Below are 23,284 nucleotides of genomic sequence, written 5' to 3'. Positions count from 1 at the left end.
AAATTTTATGGCTAAAGTAACATTTTTGTGTAAAAAAGTAAAATTTTCATTTTTTCCTTCCACATTGCTTTGGTTGCTGTAAAGCTCCTAAAGGGTTAATAAACTTCTTGGATGTAGTTTTGAGCAATGTGAGGGGTGCAGATTTTATAATGGGGTCACTTTTGGGTATTTTCTGTCACCTAGGCCTCTCAAAGTCACTCCAAATGTGATGTGGTACCTAAAAAATTTTTTTTGTAAATTTTGTTGGAAAAATGAAAAATTGCTGATGAACTTTGAACCCTTCTAACTTCCTAACGGAAAAAAATTTTGTTTCGAAAATTGCGCTGGTGTAAAGTAGACAAGTGGGAAATGTTACATAGTAACTATTTTGTGTGACATATCTCACAGATTTATGGCCATAAAATTTCAAATTTTGAAAATTGCGAAATTTTCAAAATGTTCGCCAAATTTCCAAACTTTTCACACAAACGCAAAAAATATCGGCCTAAATTTACCATTGACATGAAGTACAATATGTCACGAAAAAACAATCTTAGAATCGCCAGGATCCGTTGAAGCGTTCCAGAGTTATAACCTGTCAAAGTGACACTGGTCAGAAATGTAAAAAATGGCCGGGTCTTTAAGGTGAAAACAGGCTGGGGGCTGAAGGGGTTAAGCATCCAACTCCAAAAGCTAAATTCAGTAATCGAAAAAAACTATTCTGTGCCCCTAGCCCAAACAAATTATTGTTTTCATGCCTTATGACCAATGAGCAGAGTGAAAAAGTGTCAATATTATCACAATGAGAAACATTTCCTTTTGCTTTCATCTGAGTATTATTTAAAAAGATGAACTAAATTATCATTGGCGCAAAGAATTTCACATTTATACAATAGATTAAATTCTACAGACTGTTCACTTGACAGTAACAGAAGAGTGTGATCGCTCTGCTACCTTTCTTCAGTCCTACAATGGCTGCTTGGTGGTCAATTAGGCAAATCTAATTATTGAACAATGGGGAGAAGGAGAGTTTGTGAAGTGGAACATATCTAATATGGGCAAGCATTTTTAGCACTGCATTTCACAATTTTATGTTAGCAGGTTTAATTGCAGTCCTTGAAGTGGATAATTAGGCAACATTTTTTCCCTATAGTTTTCCAGTTTTAGTGAATGCTTTGTTTCCCTCTGAGAACGCAGGTTTAATTTGTTATTAAAGCACCGTGGTATTACAGGCATTTAAAATGTACAATAAGATAGGAGTGGCATCGTTAAGGGTTAAGCTTTCTTTATAGCTGTCTATTTTATTTCTTCTTTACAATAATAGAATTTCATATTATAAGGAACATCAACTAAAATGTAACATCCTTTTTCCAACATCTCAACCTTCTCCTTTCAGCCAGAAGAATAATTAATAATAATTTTGTTCATTTATATAGCGCTGTTAATTCCACAGCGCTTTACATACATTGGCAACACTGTCCCCATTGGGACTCACAATCTAGAGTCCCTATCTGTATGTCTTTCGAGTGTGGGAGGAAACCCACGCAAACATGGGGAGAACATACAAATTCCTTGCAGATGGTGTCCTTGGTGGGATTTGAACCCAGGACCCCAGTGCTGCAAGACTGCAGTGCTAACCACTGAGCCACCGTGCGCCCTAGCGAAGAACCGTTGTGTTCCTAGGACGTGGACTTCCAGTATTGTCATCCGGAAACTTTCATGAACCAGTCAGTCACCTGCCATGAATCCCATACATCATGTCTGGGCTAAGCTTGTTTGTGCAGTGAGACGAGTCTCATGACAATCTTTCCTTGGAGATCTTTTATAGCTTTTGTGCTAAGGCCGGTTTCACACATCCGGCTTTTCGCCGGTTTACCGGATCCGGCACTCTCCCATACAGTGACTACAGTACAGTGACAGCGCAACAAGCGCCGGTCACATGCTGTCATGTGACCGGCGCATGTGACCCGGAAGTTACAGTGCTGTCACTGTACTGTATTGTCTGTACGGGAGAGCGCCGGATCCGGTAAACTGGCAAAAAGCCGGATGTGTGAAACCGGCCTAAGTGAGTCAATGTTGCACAGGTATGTCTTTGATTGAAGCAAGCAGAAGGTAGCAAAACTAAGCAGTAGCATGCATATTTGTCATTTATATAAAGTGATGCTATGAAATAAAAGACAATAACTAATTCATAAAAAGCTTTATTGCCTCGTGTTTCACCTCTAAATAAAAATGGCCAAATTGTGAGCAATTAGCTATTTTACCTCACCGGTGTCATGTAACTCATTAGTGTTGCAAGGTCTCAGGTGTGAATGTGCAGCAGGTTTGTTACATTTGGTGTTATCGCTCACACACTATCTCATACTGGTCACAGGAAGTTCAACATGGCTCCTCATAGTAAAGACTTCTGAGGATCTGAAAAAAAATAATTGTTCCATTACATAAAGATGGCTTAGGCTATAAGAAGATTGCCAACACCCTGAAACTTGGCTGCAGCACAGTGGACAAAACCATACAGTGGTTGAACAATACATTTTCGGCTCAGAACAGGCCAAGCCATGGTCGACCAAAAAATTTGAGTGCACGTACTCAAAGTCATATCCAATAGATGCATGAGTGCTGCAGGCTGTGGGGAGCTACAGTTCATTGAGGGAACCATGAATGACAACATGTACCGTGACATAGCAGAGCAAGATCTCTTCACTTCATCACGACTCCGAACAGACTTCCAAGATGACAACTGTTTTTCTAAAGAAACTGAATGTAAGCATACCGACATGCCAAGATATGTCGATGCATGTGTTGGGGGCGGGGGGCCAGCTTCCCCGTCGCGGGGGCTGCTCGGGGAGATTGCGCTCGGATCCGGTGCTTTCTCCTTGGTGGCTCGAGCGGGCCGGACCCGGGGCTCGAGCAGCGCTCCTCACCCTCGAGTGGAATGGGGGGGGGGATTTGGGTTTTCCTTCGGGATGTGGAGAGTTTGTGACGCCACCCACGGGTTGTGGTGATGGTGGGCACCACCGCTGCTGGTGACGGGGTTCCTGGGAGCGATGGCGGGGAGCAGCTAGTTGTTAACCCCTCCGTGGGTAGGGGCTGGTGGTCCCGGGGCCCAATAGGGAGGGTGGAGGATTCCACAGGATGGGTTTTGGCTGGGTGCAGGGTTGCGGTGCAGCGCAGTGCGGTGCCGGATGGCACTGTTGTACTCACTCAGACACAGATGGACAGAGTCTCTGGTAAACCAAACGGCTGGATGGACGGGGCCCGCAGCCGGCTGCGGTGTTCTCCCTGGATGGGTTGATGGTGGCTGTCGTTTCCCTGCACCTGTGTTTTGTATCTTGACTCCAATGCCTGGGCACCGGTAGTCCGCTCCCCGACGTATACGTGCCAGAGGAGCCCTTTTGCCCGCAGACGCTGGCCCTGTGGATCTCTGGCCCTTGACGGTGGCACTTATCCGGAACGGTTGGGCTTGTGCTTTCACTCGGGACTTGGTTGGGAATGAACCCCTGAGGTCCAGACCACAATCAGTAAATTTGACTAAAGGTTGGCTTTGAGCCTAGTCGGGGTCTGAGTACCCTGCCTGGTGCTTGGCTCCAATCGGCTTCCCGGTTCGGTACCGGCAGGCCACCACCCGACCCCTGTCCTACGGTTCCACTGACCTTCACCAACTCCTGCAGATGGCCACCACCGTCTGCTGACCTTGCTGGATGTGCCTGAGCTCCAACCCAGACACCCACAGTTTCACTCCTCTCACTCTACCGTCCACAACGGGACTCTCTCACTGACTAACTGTCTGACTGACTGTGTTTTTCCTGCCTCCAGGTCCGTGAACTCCTTGGTGGGCGGGGCCAACTGCCTGGCTCCACCCCACCTGGTGTGAACCTCAACCCTGGAGGGTGGCAACAAGGGTTTAATGTGTGACTGGTGTGACCTGTCCAGGGAAGGGGTGTATGGTGTTGTGTCTGTGACCACCTGGCTAGGCCAGGGCGTCACACATGCACAGTTAGGTTTCAGGCTCTGCCCGCAGAAGGGCAAAGCAAAGTGTTTCTGCATGAAATGCACTCTCCCTGCGCAGGTGTGAGATTTTGTCCGGCTATGTGGATGGTGCAGGCTACATCACATCAATCACATCGGGAGGATGGCAATTACCAGAGGAGAGGAGGGACAAGAGCCACTGCAAAATCACCCATCGAACAGGATCAGTTGCATTTGCATACAACATGGGAGCTATTCAAAAGATTATTGGGGGATATACAAGGGTGTCAGTACATAATAAACCTTTTTTCTATAATGCAGCACAGATTCAGAGTAGGTATGGTGTCCGCTGCCTAGCTTTGATAGATGCTACACTGTATGGGCTCCTTCCAGGTATGAGTGATTTCTGTCACATGTTCGAAATACAGCTTATACGGTTTAACATCTACTAAGGCCAGGCAGCAGACAGAGGTCTGAATAGATAGCAAAACCCGGCCCACCAATTAGATATTCTGTAGCTGCTATCAATGAAACAGCAGTATTTGCACGTATTTCTGAAATAAAACCTCCAATCTGTGAAAAAAGCTATGCTTACATTCAGCATCCTAGCACCAGCATAGCACTGGCTTTACTTTATATATGAAAATCCTGCTGGTTGGTTCTCTTTACCATGCGCTGGCAGGAGCTCATTGTTCTGAACCCTCATCAGCATGCCAGCTATATGATCTGGAGACACTAATGAGTTGCCATGACAGCCTGGAGTCTGCTGGTAACCCCTCTGTCTGTTATCACTGTACTCCTATGAAAACCAGCCTGTGGTTGGCATTCATAGGAAACTGTGATTTCTTCTATATACAGCAATGCTGTGGCATTGCTGTATATAGAACAAGCGATCAGACTATTGCAGGTTCAAGTCCTCTAAGTGGACTAATAAATACCCAGTGCAAAGTATAAAAAAAAGTTTAAAAAAAGCCCCTATAAACCATGAAATCACCCCTCTTTTACAACATTAAAAATTGACCCTTTCACCCGCTGGCGATTTTGCATTTTTGTTTTTTCCTCCCCTTCTTCCAAGAGCCATAAGGTATTTATTTTTCCAATTAGTGTACTGGAAAAGAAGAAAAAAATTCCAGGTGCGGTGAAATTGCAAAAAAGTGAATTTGCAATTAAACAATTGTTTTGGGGTTTTTTTTTTCGCCCTGTTCACTATATGGTAAAACTGACATGTCAGTTTGATGTCTCATGTCAGTTCGAGTTCGTAGATATAAAACATGTATGCTTTTACTTTTAACTAAGGGGTTAAAAAAAATTCAGAAGTTTGTCCAAAAAACGAATTACACTTTTGTCGCCATTTTCCGAGATCCATAGCTTTCTCATTTTCGGGATCTGGGGCTCTGTGAGGGTTTAGTTTTTGCATCTTCAGCTGATATTTTTAATTATACCATTTTTAAGTAGATGCAATGTTTTGGCAATGTTTTGGCGTTTTGTATTCTTTTCTCGCCACACTGTGTACCAATCAGATTAATTGATTTTATGTTATGATAGATCAGACATTTCTGAACGCGGCGATACCACATGTGTACTTTTTATTGTTTTATTTTCAATGGGGTGAATAGGGGGTAATTTTAAGTTTTAGGTTTTTTAATTTTTTTCATATTTTTTTTAAACTTTTTTTTACCTCTTTTATTTTTTTTTACTAGTCCCCCTAGGAGACTTTATCACAGCACAGTCAAATTGCCTGTGCATTTCTCCTGATCAGAGCAGCATCGCTCTCATCAACAGAGTGCGGCGCTCCATCGGCGCTCACAGGAAGTATGTGATGGTAGCGTCAGGGGTCTTCAGCTGACCCCATGCTACCATGGCAACACATTGGGGTCCCGTGATCATGTCACGGGGCCACTGATGGTGTCGGGAAACGGCGTGATCACCGCCGCGGCCATTTAAACCGCGCTGTCAGATTTTGACAGCATGATATAAGTGGTAAGCAGGTGTGTGTGGATCAGATCAGCAGACATGTGCGGGGAATAAAGGGGGCTTGCTGCCGGTTACCAGGGGACCACGACCTAGGACATATATATATATGTTGCATTCGAAAAAGTCTGATCTATCAAAATATAAAATCGTTTCAGTAAACAGTGTAACAAGAAAAAAAATCCAAATGACAGAATTGCAGTTTTTTGACGGTCACAACAACAGAAAAAAATGTAATGACAGGTAATCAAAACATCATATATATCTCAATATAATATCAATAAAAACATCAGCTGGGGGGCAAAAATAAGCCCTTAGGCCCCCTTCACACGTCCGTGAAAATGACGCACGTGTTTCACGGACGTGTCAAAGGTGCGTTTTCCCCTCCGTGTGCGTGTTTATGGCACTACGTATGTTCTCCATGTGTTATCCACGATAACAAACGTAGAACGAGAACTTTCAACTCCCCTGTCCCTGGCATCGCTGTTCGTGGTGCTGAACTTCGGTCTCTGGTCCTGCCGACTCCCCGCTGCTGTTGTTTCCGGCCGCAGTGAAGTGAATATTAAATGAGCATAATGAGCAGCGATCGGCAGCAAGTGACAGCAGCGGCAGAGACTGCAGGGCTGGACAAGGTGAGTAAAGATTTGTTATTTTTTTCTCTGACACGTGAGTTTTCTCCGGCGCATGTCACACGGGACCGCATCCACACTACATCCGTGTGGTCCGTATGCGGGCCGTGTGACACCCGTGATGCTAGAGAAAACGTGGACATGACTACGTGTGGAACACACAGACATGCGTTTGCTCCCCACGTACACACGTTCCATGGCAAAACACACACGTGTGCGCAGACCCATTGATTTTAATGGGTCTACGTGTGCCCCTGTCTTCGGTAGGTGCAGGAACAGACCAAACACGTACCGGAGACACGTATGTGTGAAGTGGGCCTTACACAGTTCATATCCCAAAAATGTTAAACTTTACGGCTCTCAGGAAGTTGCGACACAAGCAAGATTTTTTTTTTCAAAATTTCGGAATTTTATTTCACCACTTAAACAAAGCAAAAATATGTGTTTTGTATCTACAGAATTGTACTGACCTGGAGAATCACATTGCAAGGTCCGTTTTATGGTAAAATGAACGCTGTAAATGAAAAACACAACAACAAATCAAAAATGTAACTTTTTTGCTATTTCGCTACATTTGAATTTTGTCGAATTTACCAATACATCATATGATAATATAAATGCGGTCATTCAAAAGTACAATTTTTCTTGCAAAACACAAGCCTCCTTATGGCTATATTGATGGAAAAATAAAAGAGTTTTGGCTCTTGGAATAAGGAGAGGAACAAATGGAAGTGCAAAACCGAAAAAATAGCCAGGTCTTTAAGTAGTTCAATTTACTCATCCCTACGCCCAGTTGCCATGAAAACAATTGACAATGTCAGAACAAACCTCTCCTTTCTTAACCTCTTAAGTGCCTCTGTCTTGATTGACTGTTGCATATAACAGGTTAATCAAGGTTCCAATCTCCACAGTTGCACTGTATGGAGGTGGCTCAACTGCTTAGCTTGCCCCATTCAATAAATGTACACATCCATACAGGGCTGGACTGGCCATCAGGCAAATCTGTCAAATGACAACTGGGCATTTTAGGCGGCATGAATTGCATCACTGTTAACAGTATCTGTATCATGACATGTATTCGCTGTGAGGCAGAATAGAAGGAGATATGGCTGCCGTGAATAGGGAGACTAGATATGATGAGTATAGTTTTTTTGTGGGTTCTGGGGATACATTCATATTATATTATGGGCCCAAAATACTGTATGTGGAGAGGACCATCATACTATGTCAGGGTGCTGTCTGGCGACCATTATATGTGACGCCCTGACAAAATCAGGGTGTCACAGATGACTGCACCCTTCTTCTAGGTGCAGGAGTCTCTCCTCTTTGGTTCTCCATCACAATCCCCATTCAGGTACAAACACCAGCCATCAAAACCTAGTCACCCCCCATCACAATAGGGACACACCAGTGGGCGGGGCTAAGTGGATGGCGACGCCCACCTAGGGGTACTGAGGTATTATGGGACGGGCTAGTTTCAGTCAGAGAGTGACGGTTGAAGAGAGAGTTGACAGTTGGGAGTGGAGGAAGACAGTTGTCAGGAGTTGGAGCTCCTGGGCGACCGGAGGACTTGAAAAAGGACTAAGTGGAAGTCGGTAGACAGGGCCACAGGTGACAGAGATCCGGTCGCGGGAGACCTTAAGTGGACCGGGGCAGGGTTGTAGCCCGCCGGTATCGACAGCGGGAATCCGGTCCGGAACTGTGCACAGACAGGGTACCCGGACCCTAGGGCGAGGAGCAGTTTTAAGCCCCTTAACAACTGACCAGCTGGGGACAAGATTTCAGGTCTCGTCCCACAGGAGGCCCAGATAGAGTGAGACGGAAGCCCAACAAGGGAGAAAGGGCTCCGCAATTTCCTGCTAAGATCCCATGGGTCAGTTCTCGTGGGCAACAGCTCCCAAAAACAGCAACACCGGGAGCGGACTTCACCGTTTCACACGGAGTAGTTAAAGAAAAGGACTCAAACATAAAGTGCAGGTGGAAGCACTCCTGTTCTACTGTACCAGGATGCGGGATCTGAACACACCCTCCGGAGGCTACTGGCTACTGGTAAATTGGTTTACCATCTGGACTCTGTGTCAAGTTATTTCAGAAACTGTGAGTACACCGGCACCATCCGGTCCAACTCTGCAGACTGACTCCGTCACACCATCCCACCTGTACCGGGGGTCCCGGGTCAACACCTCCCCTACCCGTGGAGGGGATAACATCCAGCTGCCCCACTCCATCAGGCCCGGGCACCACCTCCAGTGGCAGCGGCGGTGTCACCAAAATCACCGCATACTACAGGTGGCGTCACTGACAAACCTTCCCTATAATTTTAAACCCTTGGAGTATTGTGTGCAATTTTGGGCGCCGGTGCTGAAGAAAGACATTACTGAACTTGAAAGGGTTCAGAGGCGGGCTACTAAAATAATAAATGGAATGGGTGCATTACAATACACGGAAAGGTTATCAAAATTAGGTCTATTTACTCTAGAAAAGAGAAGACTTAGGGGAGACCTAATAAATATGTACAAATATATCAGAGGGCCATATAGAGATCTCTCCCATGATCTGTTTGTACCAAGGACTATGACAAGAACAAGGGGGCATTCTTTTCGATTGGAGGAAAGAAAATTCCTACATCAGCATAGAAGAGGTTTCTTCACGGTAAGAGCAGTGAGGCTCTGGAACTCTCTTCCTGGGGAAGTGGTGATGGCCAACTCACTGAATGAATTTAAGAGAGGAATGGATGCATTTCTTGTTAGCAAAAGTATAGAAGGTTATAAATAGCATAATCTTACAGGTAGATAGAAGAGCGACCAAGATTATTAGAGGAATGGGGGGGCTGCAATACCAAGACAGGTTATTAAACTTGGGGTTATTTAGTTTGGAAAAACAAAGGCTTAGGGGGATCTAATCACAATGTATAAATATATGAGGGGACAGTACAGAGACCTTTCCAAAGATCTCTTTACACCTAGGCCTGCGACTGGAACACGGGGGCATCCGCTACGTCTTGAGGAAAGAATGTTTAATCATAATCACAGATGAGGATTCTTTACTGTACGAGCAGTGAGACTATGGAGCTCTCTGCCGTATGATGTTGTAATGAGGGATTCACTAGTAAAATTTAAGCAGAGCCTGAACGCATTTCTTGAAAAATATAATATTACCAGTTATGTATATTAGATTTTATGACAGGGTGTTGATCCAGGGAACTAGTCTGATTGCCGTATGTGGAGTCAGGAAGGAATTTTTTTCCCCATTGGAGCTTATTTGACACATTGGGGTTTTTTTGCCTTCCTCTGGATCAACATGTTAGGCTACGGGTTGAACTAGATAGACTTAGGTGGGCTTTGCACACTGCGACATCGCAGCCCGATGCTGCGATGCCGAGTGCGATAGTGCCCGCCCCCGTCGCAGCAGCGATATGTGGTGATAGCTGGCGTAGCGAAAATTATCGCTACGCCAGCTTCACACACACACTCACCTGCCGTGCGACGTCCCTGTGGCCGGCGGCCCGCCTCCTTGTTAAGGGGGCGGGTCGTGCGGCGTCACTGTGACGTCACACGGCAGGCGGCCAATCGGAGCGGAGGGGCGGAGATGAGCAGGATGTAAACATCCTGCCCATCTCTTTCCTTCCGCATATCCTACGGAAGCCGCAGTGAGGCCGGTAGGAGATGTTCCTCGCTCCTGCGGCTTCACACACAGCGATGTGTGCTGCCGCAGGAGCGAGGAACAACATCGGACCGTCGCGTCAGCGTAATCATGGATTACGCCGACGCTGCACCGATGATACGATAACGACGCTTTTGCGCTCGTTAATCGTATCATCTAGGCTTTACACACTGCGATGTCGCATGCGATGCCGGAAGTGCGTCATTTTCAATTTGACCCCACCGACATCGCACCTGCGATGTCGCAGTGTGCAAAGCCCGCCTTAGAGTCTCCCTTCAACCTTAAAAACTATGAAACTATGAAACCCCCTTTTTCACTTGCAGGCAACAGACGGGTGCTCAGGCCCGGGTCTAGCTTCCCCTCGATCCACTGCAACGACCCCGGATCTGAGTGTCTCAAGCAGCGCCCCTGTTCCGGTCTGTTCCCCGCCAGTAAAAAACTTGGCGTCATGAACAAGATACTTAGCCCATCCACTAACCTGGGTGAAGTGCGCCTTTCCTGGACTGTTAACCCTTGCAACGCTGCAATTTTTCGGACCGTCGCCATCTTGCCCGCCATTTCAGTGCCAAAAAGGACAACCTCGCCATCTTCATCCCTGAAAAGAGCACGAGTCCTGAGCCCTGCCTACCTTCCTGTGAACGCAGCTGGAACCCGGTGACCTCCGAAGCAGGAAGTTGCAAAGGACAGTGGGTTCAACGAGACTGCTGTTGAAAAACCAAGTTGTTGTGACCAGAACTGATAAAGTACAGGGACGCCCCAGGACTCTGAAGAAGCCCGTTCCTGGACATCAAGATGGCAGGATGTCAGGGCAGCCCAGCAGCCGGTGCCCAGGGGATCCGATCCCCGGAACTGCTGACTGGGTGGAGAAACAGACCAGGAAGATGTGCCGGAAGATCAGGACCCAAGTCTACCTTTTGATGACGGAGTGGACGTCAGAGATGAATGACCTGGCCGCAACCGTCTGGGCACGTGAAGTGGAGGTGGCCTCTGAGGATCAGGTAAGCGGAGACCCACGCCCCTATGCTCCTCAGGAACTGGATTGCATAGCTGAGGCGTCCAGCCTGCTTCCATCCGCCACGCTACCTCCTTCACTGCCCATGCCCGCGGCGAACGTCCCGACTGACCCATTGCCTCCGCCCGTGGCAGAGGAACCCGCGACATCGGGGGAGGAGGATCCAGCTACCGGGTCCTCAGGCCTTGTCCTTGCCACCGCCCCAGCACTCATCCCAATCTCAGTCCTGGCTGCACCGCTGATGACACCCGCACCGGCCCCGAGCAAGGCCGTCACGCCAGCAATACTCAGTCTTCCAGTCCTAGCTATGGAGCAGCCGGTATGCTCATGCATAGGAAAGGAGCGGCCCGCTGATGTGTGCGGTCTGTGGAAAAGTGAAAGGCCAGTAGTCACCGGCATAGAGGGCATCCGAGTGGACCCAGCTCCTGAGCAGGAGCACAGGAGCCATGCCCCATACTGAGAGCAACAGCAGCAGCAGCTCCAAGGGGAGATTGCCACCCGGGAGAAAAGGAAGGCTGAGATGATTGCCCGGATCTACCGGGAAAAGGACTGTTTGCGGTAGGCCACATTCCGGGTCAGGGGCCCAACCTATAAGGGACAGGTCTGCCACCTTGACCCCTGAAAAGGGTGGGGGTTTACCTATGAATAGAGATGAGCGAACCGGTCGCGGTTCGGCTTGAGTTTGGTTCGCCGAACGGAGGTCTCGTTCGAGTTCGGTTTGGCGAACCGGTTCGGCAAACCACTCAAACCCCATAGGAAACAATGGGAGGCAATCACAAACACATAAAAACACCTAGAAAACACCCTCAAAGGTGTCCAAAAGGTGACAAACAACTCACAACACAACACAAACACATGGGAAAGTGACAGGGACATATACTCATGCGAAAACAAAAGAGCTGGACAAGGATAAAGAGGAGGAGACACAGATACATGAGTATATGCAAGGGAACATCGATGCCATTACTGTGCAACTTGAGCCCTGCTCATTTTAGGCTTCCAATCTGGATAAATTGCCTGAGCTCGCCACGTACGCCTTGGGGATCTTGTCGTGTCCCGCAGCCAGCGTTCTCTCGGAACGTGTCTTCAGTGCTGCTGGGGGATGTGCTGACAGATAAGCACACGCATCTGTCCACTGACAATGTGGAAATACTAACGTTCACCAATATGAGGAAGTCATGGGTCACAGAGGACTTTTCTTCCCCTGGGTCATCCAGGGGAGGCGAAAGGCACGTGTATTTTTGAGAGTGCTTCATGCAAAGCATCTTTTTCATCTTGAAAATGGGGGTCAACTGATGCCAGTCAAGTGGGGTGTGTGTGGCCCAATTAGTGGAAACGAGGGAGACTGTGGTTGGAGTCCCCTCACTTTTGAAAAAAGAACCAAGATGAATAAGTCATGGCTCTCAGAGGATTTTTCTTCCCCTGGGTCAGCCAGGGGAGGCGAAAGGCACGCTTATTTTTGAGAGTGCTTCATGCAAAGCATCTTTGTAAGCTTGAAAATGGGGGTCAACTGATGCCAATCAAGTGGAGTGTGTGTGGACCAATTTTTGGAAACAAGGGAGACTGTGGTTGGAGTCCCCTTGCTGTGTTTTAAATGCTTTTAGAAGGGCATGACATGGCTTAGAGGTTGACTTTCAGCATCTGCAAACTGTTGGCTACCAAAATGCTGCCTTTCCAACCTTTTCAACCGAGGATTTTCGAGACCTTATGCCCATCACAGTGCCCCAAGAGCCGATGCCCAGGCGCCACTCCTTCTCCAACAAAGGCGTGCCCGCGCTACACCAGCATGTCGCACCAAATATCACAGTTTCTTTGAGAACCTTTGTGTGACAGGGTGCATTTCACCACAGATACTTGGCCCAGTAGGCATGGACAGGGGCGTTACATGTCGCTGACTGGGCACTGGGTAACTATGGTGATAGATGGAGAAGTGTCTGCTGTACAAGTCTTTCCGTCCCCACGAGTTGTGTGTTTCAATCCTTCCTCTGTATGTACAAGTTCCTCCACTGCTTCTGCCTCATCAACCTCGTGTTGTTCCTGCACCTCAGCCCAAACCCTGTGTAGTCAGGCCACCCTTCCTTGTAACTACGCCCAAGGAATCTCACACACCTCCTTACTATGCTGGCAGCAGAGCTCAAGGCCATCAGGCGGTCAAATGTTTACTTTGAAATGTAGGGGAAATGTGAGACACCGCTGAGGAGTTGTGGACGGTTAGCTCTGTAGAGTGAGACCGAGTTTCATCAATGGTTGTCTCCACTCAACCAGCAGCCAAGGAATGCCGGGTGCGACAATGATGCTAAACAGTCTGCGGCCCTTCTTCAGGGCAATGTGACACACGTGCCTTGTATGGCTGACGTGTTGAATCCGAATCTCCATCAATTTTTAAAACACTATCCCGGCCTACATGTCCTTCTGTCGAGGGCACGGTGTAACGCCTGCCTGGATCGACACACTCAGACGGGCTGTAAAGGATAGGCTAGAGGGAACCTACTCACCAAGCTGGACCCCCAGAACCCTGAAACCCTTTAACCCTTATACAGTGATTTTGAATGACACAGGGCCCAAGTTGATCAATACCTGTGGAAGGCTGCAGTTCCAGAGAATAGTAGTCATGCAGGGTCAAAACATTAATTGAGGAAGAGGAACAGAATGGGAGGGACAGGACTTAATCAGAAAACAAGCAGAGGTGAAAGGCAAATCGGCCAACGAGGTACCTAAACAGCAAGCAGGAAAAGTAGTCAGGTAACAAGCACACAAACTCATAAAACTAAACTGGGGGTAACAGTAACCAGAGGTTCATAGCTATGTCTGGCAGTGTTCTTCAGACAGGAGGGGCCTAAAAAAGGGTGTTGTGTCTTCCCATTGGTTGTAGCTGAATGATGGTACGTCATCTGTGAGATACCCACCACCTGCATTCAGCCATTGGTTCTGCATATGTCAAGGTAACGCAGCCCAGTGGGTGAGCATAACCTGCGTCCACCTGCACCGCTGGCGTCGACTCCTCTCCCATCATCAGCACTATGCACGAAAGGAACACGTTGTCACCTTGCGACAGGAGTACAAATTGACATAGCGGACTACGGTGGTGACTTAACAGCCGTGTGCGGCAATTATGCAAACATGGCAGCGTGCCTTCGTCAGGCCAATGTGACACATGTGACTTGTATGGCTCACGTGTTTAATCTGATTCTCCAGCAATTTTTTAAACAACATCCCGACCTACATGGCATTGTACAGCGGGCACGCTCGCTATGTGCTCACTTCCATCGTTCGAACCCAGTAGCTGAACAACTTTCATCGCTCCTGAAGTCTTAAGGTCTGGCGGTTAAACGTCTGAAATGCGATGTTCCGACACGCAGAAATTTGAATCTGCACATGTTGCAGCGTCTGTGGCAGCACCGCAGAGCCCTGCTGAAATATGTTATGATGTATACCCTGGGCTAACTTGATCCAGAGGTGGTGCAGATCACGCTGCTGGAGTGGTGTCAGATCAAGGACATATGCACCATTCTACACAGTTTACAAATGTCGACGCAGATGTTTAAAACTGGCGATGACATTCTTAGCGTGACAATTTTGGTCATCTACATGATGGAGCACACTGTAAGCATTATTCGGAGTCAAGTGTTGGTCCAAGAGGAAGGGAGGAAGTACTGGAGGAGTCATATGCGGAAGGGATAACAAGATCTACAAGGTCCAGACGGTCAGCGGCACCTTGGCGGCAGTCATGGTACGGTGGGGGAGAGGGATTATCAAGGGCGCATAGTATCAGCAAAACAGTTGAGGAAGGTGCAGGAGCCCAGGAAGAAATGGAGGATGAACTGGCGATGAGCATGGAAGACTCAGCAGATTAGTGAGAGCTTGCTCACATTTCGGTTGTGCGAGGTTGTGGGGAGAGGGCAGAGGAAGGAGGCACGATTCTCACCTCTCCGCCACCAACACACCAAGGACTTGGTCCTCCTGGATGCACAAGACACATGAGCGCCTTCTTGCTGCACTACCTACAACATGACCCTTGGATTGTACGAATTCCAAGTCATGCTGACTACTGGGTTGCCACACTGTTAGATCCCCGGTACAAGAGAAATTTTACGAAATAACTCCTGCCATAGAAAGGGATGCACGTATACAGGAGTATCTGCAGAAGGTGGTACGCAATCTTAGATCTGCTTTTCCACTAAACACCAGTGGTGCACAGAGTGAATCTCAACGCTTTTTCATCGATAGGAGGAAATGGTCTTACTTGTCCACATCTGAGGGACCGAGGGCTGGCTGCTGTGCTGAGACGGCGTTGAGTACGGTGTCTCTGCAGAGTTGCATTTTTGGTCATATACAAACTGAGTTGAAAAAGGACAGATGCTGGTGGAAAGGGGAACAGGTGTGTTGGAAAGGGTAAAAAAGTTTGTGTCCATGGGTTTGGTGGTTAAGCAACATTAACATTTGCTGAAGAAACAACATCTGGTATGGTGGGACTGGCAGATTTAGATAAGGTGGTATATACTATGCTACCGCTATATAAAAAATATTAAGAAGAAAAGAAAGAGAAAGGTAGATATCACAACCACCATTCGGTGTCCACCGTGCTCACAGATGGAAAAGGAGAGGCTGGTATCTGGAAGGTTAGGTGGAGGATACAGAGCAGGTTGACTCTCAAACAAATAGAACCCTGAACCGAGTTAGACACCACTCGGATCTGGAGACTGGGAGCCCTGTTAGCGTGTCAGGGTCCACACAACCACCCAGCCCCAGAACTCCCTGTTAACAACACAGGGGCCATTGGTTACGCTCTCCGTGTGCGTAGGGGACACACCTGTAGACAGCAGGCGCATCAGCAGCAGCAGGCCTGTTTATGCCACTGGGCTGCACTAGCAGGACTGGTAGGACAGGAGCTGTCAGGTTTCCGGGTTTTCCAGTCCTCTTTTGAAAGAGCTTGCCCTCGGTTAACATGGAGTTTTATGTTCTGTTGCCCTACTTCCTGTCCAGCTGCTTAAAAGGCCGCCTCTAAGCCTAGTCCAGTGCCTGAGTATACTGCTTGCTGTGTGCTCCTGCTTTGCTGCTGCTGCTACTGGATTACCTTTGGATCCTCCTGAAAATCTACCGACCGACTCTGGACCATACCCGGTTTCTTCAAACTGTGCCCGGACTCCGTCTGCCGTCTTTGGTCAGCACGTCTGCCCGGTTTCTTCCGGTTCATAAACATTCTGGACTTTCATCCCGTATGGACACTTCTGGACTTTACCGCTTGCCCCTTGTGTCCCGGCTGCAGCGCATTTAGGCCTTCCGGGGTTGATTGCCGGACAGTCCCTGTATAGGGGTTCGCTCTGGTGGTCTCCCTGGGGGAGTCCGGTGCGTGGCCCCGGGAATCCCCTTCGCTCCGTTTCGGAAAGGTATTTTCATGTGTTTGTTATACTGTGTATTTCCGTTGTGTATCTACCGTGGTTACATATCATAAACATCTTGTACCACAAACTCGTCTCTGGCTGTCATTGCCCTAACGCTATCGAAATCCTCAAAACATACAATAGTATTACATTATACTCAGGCCTAAGAGGATTTCGCTGGGGCAATGACTGAGACACGAGGAGTAGATCAGCTCTTTTCTATGATTAACTCCTTGCAGCAGGAGATGGAGGTGGTGCAGACTAAACTTAGAGATGTGGAGGCACAGCTGGGCCATGATCACCAGGTACTGGGTCCGGCTATACAGGACTTGCAAGTCAGAGTGGAGGCTCAGGAAGCCGGCCCCACTACGTCCGTATCAGCTGTCGGTATGCCTAGGTTACCCCCATTCCGTTTCAATGGTGACCGTAGTCAGTTTCGTGGATTTGTGAACCAATGTATACTGTTTTTTGATGTACATGCCGATTATTACCGTTCTGACCGGTCCAAAGTGTTATGTATAATTATGTTATTAACCTCACGAGCACTGGCTTGGGCTAATCCTATGATAGAGAACCGGGACATCCGTTTAAATCACCTAGATTTTCTGACCTCAATGGCGCAGATGTTTGATGATCCGAATCGCCGTGCTACCGCTGAATCGGCTCTCCTTTCCTTACGTCAGGGAAAGCGTTCTGTCGTTGAATACGCCACTGAATTTAAGAGGTTAGTGGTAGACACCGACTGGGGAAACAATGCATTATTGTCTGTTTTCAGAAAGGGGTTGTCCGGTACCATCAAGGACGAGTTAGCTCATTCTGAATCTCCAGGGGATTTTGAACTATTTCTCCAGCACTGTGTGCGTATTGATACCCGCTTGACGGAACGTAGACAGGAAAAATGGGCAGCTGTAAACAACTTTGCATTTCCTTCCAGAGAACCCGCTCTCAGGACGCCACGGGAGGCCGAGGACGTTCCTATGCAAGTGGACTCTCTGCAAAAGCGAGAGACCAATGAACGTCGCGAACACCGGCTCCGTGAGCGTTTGTGTTTCTATTGCGGTCAATCGGACCATTTCTTGATCGACTGCCCGAAACGTCCGAATCGCCCAAATAAGGTATTGGCAGCCATGGCAGAGTGTGACAACACGGACGCAGAGTCCGATATCTCTGAGGCAAGTGGACACTTGGATGCGGTATTTCCCTTGACTGTAATGTCAACCTCACCGAAGGACTTGGAAGGGAAATATACCCATTGCTCGCTCCCCATTCAGATCCGGTGGGAGGGACAGCTAATACCTACCTCTGCAATGATAGATTCTGGGGCAGGGGGAAATTTCATGGACTCCTCTTTTGCCAGGAAACACGGTATCCGGACTCAGCAAAGAGCCTCACCGGTTACCATGGAGACGGTAGACGGATCTCCGTTAATCTCTGGACCAGTTGATCGGGAAACCGTACCGCTAGAATGCGTCATGAAGCCAGGTCAGCAGGAGACCCTTGTTTTCATGCTAATTTCTTCTCCTCATTTTCCGATTATTTTAGGTATTCCGTGGCTACGGTCTACAAATCCGGTCATCGATTGGGAAACTAAGGAAATATCCTTCCAACCGCAGAGTATTCCGACCATTAGTCCAACTGTTCCGGTTCCAGTAACACCGAATGCGGAGGGCACTGTACAGGTACCTGTTCTACCCCCGGTGTATAACGACTTTGCGGACATATGCGACAAAAGAAAAGCCGATCGGCTTCCCCCGCATAGACCGTATGATTGCCCCATAGACTTACTCCCAGGGGCGGAGATCCCGTTTGGTCATGTCTACCCGTTGGCGGCACCTGAGCTAGAAGCACTAAAAAACTACATTGATGAAAGTCTAGCTAAGGGATTTATTCGTCCGTCTACCTCACCAGCAGGGGCACCCATCTTTTTTGTGAAAAAGAAAGAGGGGACTCTAAGACCCTGTATTGACTACCGGGAACTGAATAAAATAACCATCCGGAACCGGTATCCGTTACCATTGATTCCTGAGCTATTGGAGAGGGTCCAACAGGCAAAAATATTCACCAAATTGGACCTCCGTGGGGCATACAATCTACTCCGCATACGTCCCGGAGACGAGTGGAAGACCGCGTTCCGATGTCGGTATGGACATTTCGAGTACCTAGTGATGCCTTTTGGACTTTGTAACGCTCCCGCGGCTTTCCAACATCTAGTTAACGATATTTTTAGGGATATCATGGACCAATTCATGGTGATTTATCTGGACGATATCCTAATCTTTTCTGATTCCCTACAGGAACACCAGGAGCACGTCAAGACCGTACTTACCCGGCTGAGGGAAAACCACCTGTACATCAAACTGGAGAAATGCGAATTCCATTGCTCACAGATACAATTCTTAGGTTATGTCATCTCTCCTCAGGGACTGAACATGGAGTCTGGCAAAATACAAGCAATTCTAGACTGGCCGGAACCGGGAAACATCAAAGAGGTACAACGCTTTGTCGGTTTTGCCAACTTTTACCGACGTTTTATCCGTAATTTTTCAGAGATCGTTCGTCCCATCACTCTGTTAACCAAGAAAGGACAGAAGTTTGTGTGGTCCGCCCAGGCCCAGGAAGCCTTCCATCGTCTCAAGGTTTGTTTTACCTCAGCGCCTATATTGGTACATCCGAATCCCGCACTTCCCTTTATCGTGGAAGTCGACGCTTCCGACTACGCATTAGGGGCCATCCTTTCTCAAAGGACTGGGGACAAGAGTCTCTTACATCCGTGTGCTTTCTTTTCCCGCCGGTTGTCCCCTGCAGAAAGGAACTATGACATTGCGGACAAAGAATTGTTAGCGATTATTTCCGCTTTCAAGGAATGGAGACACCACTTACAGGGAGCCGCGCAGCAAGTGATAGTACTCACAGATCATCGTAATCTGGAATTTCTTAAGTCTGCCAGGTGCCTGTCTCCACGGCAAGCCCGTTGGAGCCTATTCCTTAACCAGTTCAATTTTGTCGTTACATACCGTCCAGGTTCACGTAATGGGAAAGCCGATGCCTTGTCCCGAATCCACGCCGTGGACTCCGTGCCTGGAACCCCGTCTCAGACCGTGTTATCGGATGCCAATTTCGTTGGAGTAATCCAGGACCAGGACTTGTGGAAGGACATCAAGCTGGCCTATGATGGTGACGTATTTCTTGCTGCCCCCCCGAATGATGTAACTCTTGTTCTTCGGAATGGTGTGTGGTTGAGAGAGCGACGCATTTATGTCCCGGAGGCCGTAAGACTTCGGGTTCTCAAGTTGGTCCATGACTCCGTGTTGGCTGGTCATAGGGGGGTACAGAAGACGCAGGAATTTCTAAACCGTTTTTTCTGGTGGCCTACCTGTTTAAAGGACGTAAAGGACTATGTCCACTCATGTGTGGTTTGTGCCCGGTGCAAGGTCCCTCGTGTCGCTCCTACAGGACTCCTCCAACCGTTACCCGTGCCATCTCGCCCTTGGGGGTCTATCTCAATGGATTTTATTGTGGAGTTGCCCGTCTCAGACGGTCACAATACCATTTTAGTGGTGGTGGATCGGTTGACTAAAGCTGCTCACTTTATTCCGTGTGCCGGTCTTCCCTCAGCCGCAGAGACAGTGGATCTGGTTATCCAGAACGTATTCCGATTGCATGGGGTACCAGACGAGATCATCTCTGACCGGGGCGTGCAGTTCACGTCTAGGTTCTGGAAGGGGTTTTGTACGGCACTCCAGATTGATGTCTGTTTGTCTTCTGCATACCATCCTCAGACAAATGGGCAAACCGAACGGACCAATCAAACCCTGGAACAATACCTTCGCTGTTATGTCAGCCATCTGCAGGACGATTGGTTGAAGATGCTTCCGTTGGCAGAGTTCTCGTATAACAACACTCAGAGCAGCTCCACTAAGGTAACGCCCTTCTTTGCTAACTTGGGTTACCATCCGACTATTTTGCCTAGGTCACCGGTTGCGGTCTCCGTGCCTGCGGTGGAGGACAGATTGACAGAGCTACGACAAAATCTGGAGGTTCTGAAGGACACTGTGGCTACAGCTCAGGAGCGTTACAAGAGGTCGGCAGACGCTCACCGGAAACCGGCACCCATGTATAAGGTAGGGGACTCTGTATGGTTATCCACCAAGAACCTGAGATTGGGTGTCCCTTCGCAGAAGCTGGGACAAAAATTCATCGGTCCGTTCAAGATCACCGGGATCGTGAGCCCTGTGGCCTGTCGGCTGCGGTTACCGCACCATCTAAAGGTACACCCGGTCTTTCATGTTTCTCTCCTCAAATCCGTCTCTCCCAATACGTTTCATGGTCGTGTCGTGCCTCCTCCTCCGCCTGTGATGGTCGACGGCGAGGAGCAGTTCGTGGTTGAGGACATTATTGACTCCCGGCTCCATCGTCGTCGGCTTCAGTATCTGGTACGTTGGCAGGGGTACGCCCCCGAGGACGATTCCTGGGAACCGGTGGGTAACATTCAAGCACCCCGGAAGATCGCTCAGTTTCATCGACGGTACCCGGACAAGCCGGGCCCTGACCCGTCCTGAGGCCGTTTCTGGGGGGGGGGAGTAATGTCAGGTTTCCGGGTTTTCCAGTCCTCTTTTGAAAGAGCTTGCCCTCGGTTAACATGGAGTTTTATGTTCTGTTGCCCTACTTCCTGTCCAGCTGCTTAAAAGGCCGCCTCTAAGCCTAGTCCAGTGCCTGAGTATACTGCTTGCTGTGTGCTCCTGCTTTGCTGCTGCTGCTGCTACTGGATTACCTTTGGATCCTCCTGAAAATCTACCGACCGACTCTGGACCATACCCGGTTTCTTCAAACTGTGCCCGGACTCCGTCTGCCGTCTTTGGTCAGCACGTCTGCCCGGTTTCTTCCGGTTCATAACCATTCTGGACTTTCATCCCGTACGGACACTTCTGGACTTTACCGCTTGCCCCTTGTGTCCCGGCTGCGGCGCATTTAGGCCTTCCGGGGTTGATTGCCGGACAGTCCCTGTATAGGGGTTCGCTCTGGTGGTCTCCCTGGGGGAGTCCGGTGCGTGGCCCCGGGAATCCCCTTCGCTCCGTTTCGGAAAGGTATTTTCATGTGTTTGTTATACTGTGTATTTCCGTTGTGTATCTACCGTGGTTACATATCATAAACATCTTGTACCACAAACTAGTCTCTGGCTGTCATTGCCCTAACGCTATCGAAATCCTCAAAACATACAAAAGTATTACAGGAGCTGTTCTTAAACGTTCTGCGTTACCAACTGTGGTGGCGGCCTGCATCGATGACCTATCCCTGCTTACCTCTGGCCTAAAGCCGCAATGGGTTCAACACATGGAGGTGTGCTCTTTCGGAGCATAATAGAAGACTGGGCACCTTCTTGTTGGCTCCAGCCCCTTTTATAACCTGGGTCCGCCCCAAACCAGGGTGGACCACAATGCACCTCCTGGAGACAAAAGCAGAGTGACACGTCATGAGTGGCATAACAACCGTCCTATTTTGAACCGCCACTTGATTTAGACCTCATGGCTGCCACAACCAAAACACCTCAACAGTCATCGTCTGACCAACAACAATGAGGTGACAAGTCATAGGGGCGGGTCTCTGCAAAACACATATCTGTTCTGGGTAGGACAACTATATAGACAATCACACTTGCTGCCTCTGCACTGTCAAATTGTCACGTACAGTTTAAATCATAGAGGAACAGCAACACATGTTTGCATTGAATGTTGCTTTTCAAGATTTACATGACTGTGTTGCAGAGCTGTGTGGTTTGCATTCACACTGTTATCATCTGCCTTATCTGTGAGGCTTCAGCTAACAAGGGTATTCAGGGTGGGTGATGTGTTTTGTCTATGTTTAGGTAGAAAACTGGGAAACTTTTGTGATGCGCCACTAGTAAGTTGTCTTCGCACACACACACACACACACACACACACACACACAATTACTGCTGCAACGCAGAGGGCTTAGCAAGCACTAGGCAACTGAATAGATTGTTCTATTATTTCAATTTAATGCATGGTTCTTATTGTTTGTTTTGGGAAAGTGAAACAATCATTTATGAACTCAACTGCAAACAGTTCTTTTCATGTTGCGTGGTTTTGCTGCATACTGTGGATCCCACCAAATACAAGACTTAAAATGAAGCATAAGTCGCAAAGGGAATTTCACTGTGCTACAATGCGGCCTGTGTGTTGGACCCGTGAAAGCACCCCTAGAGGTGCGAAACGGTACCGTTGTCCTTGTGCTCCGCTCCCCCTGCTCCCTCATGTTTGTATCACCTGTCTGCAAAAAAGAAAAATAAAATAGATTTCTTGACACCGCAGAGTGCTGCCAAAACTTCTCTTTTTTATGATATTGGTACTTGCTCGGGCTTATTGGCATTTAGCACCACGGTAGTTCAGGACTTCCACTTGCCGTCAGCTGTTTTTTTCAGCCAAGTCCAATGTGAGGATACAGCAGCTGATCTGCACTTCAAGCACCCACAAGACAGGCTCTACATGGAATTGAGCCAAAGGACTTTCTTGCAGCATTTTCCACAGAGTGGTAAGCAGTGCAGTGCACAACTTCTGTTTTTTTCTTCTATTTTTAACACACACACACACAATTACTGCTGCAACGCAGAGGGCTTAGCAAGCACTAGGCAACTGAATAGATTGTTCTATTATTTCAATTTA

Source organism: Anomaloglossus baeobatrachus, chromosome 6, assembly GCF_048569485.1.
Source record: "Anomaloglossus baeobatrachus isolate aAnoBae1 chromosome 6, aAnoBae1.hap1, whole genome shotgun sequence".
NCBI lineage: Eukaryota > Metazoa > Chordata > Amphibia > Anura > Aromobatidae > Anomaloglossus > Anomaloglossus baeobatrachus.
This window is presented reverse-complemented; position numbering follows the sequence as displayed.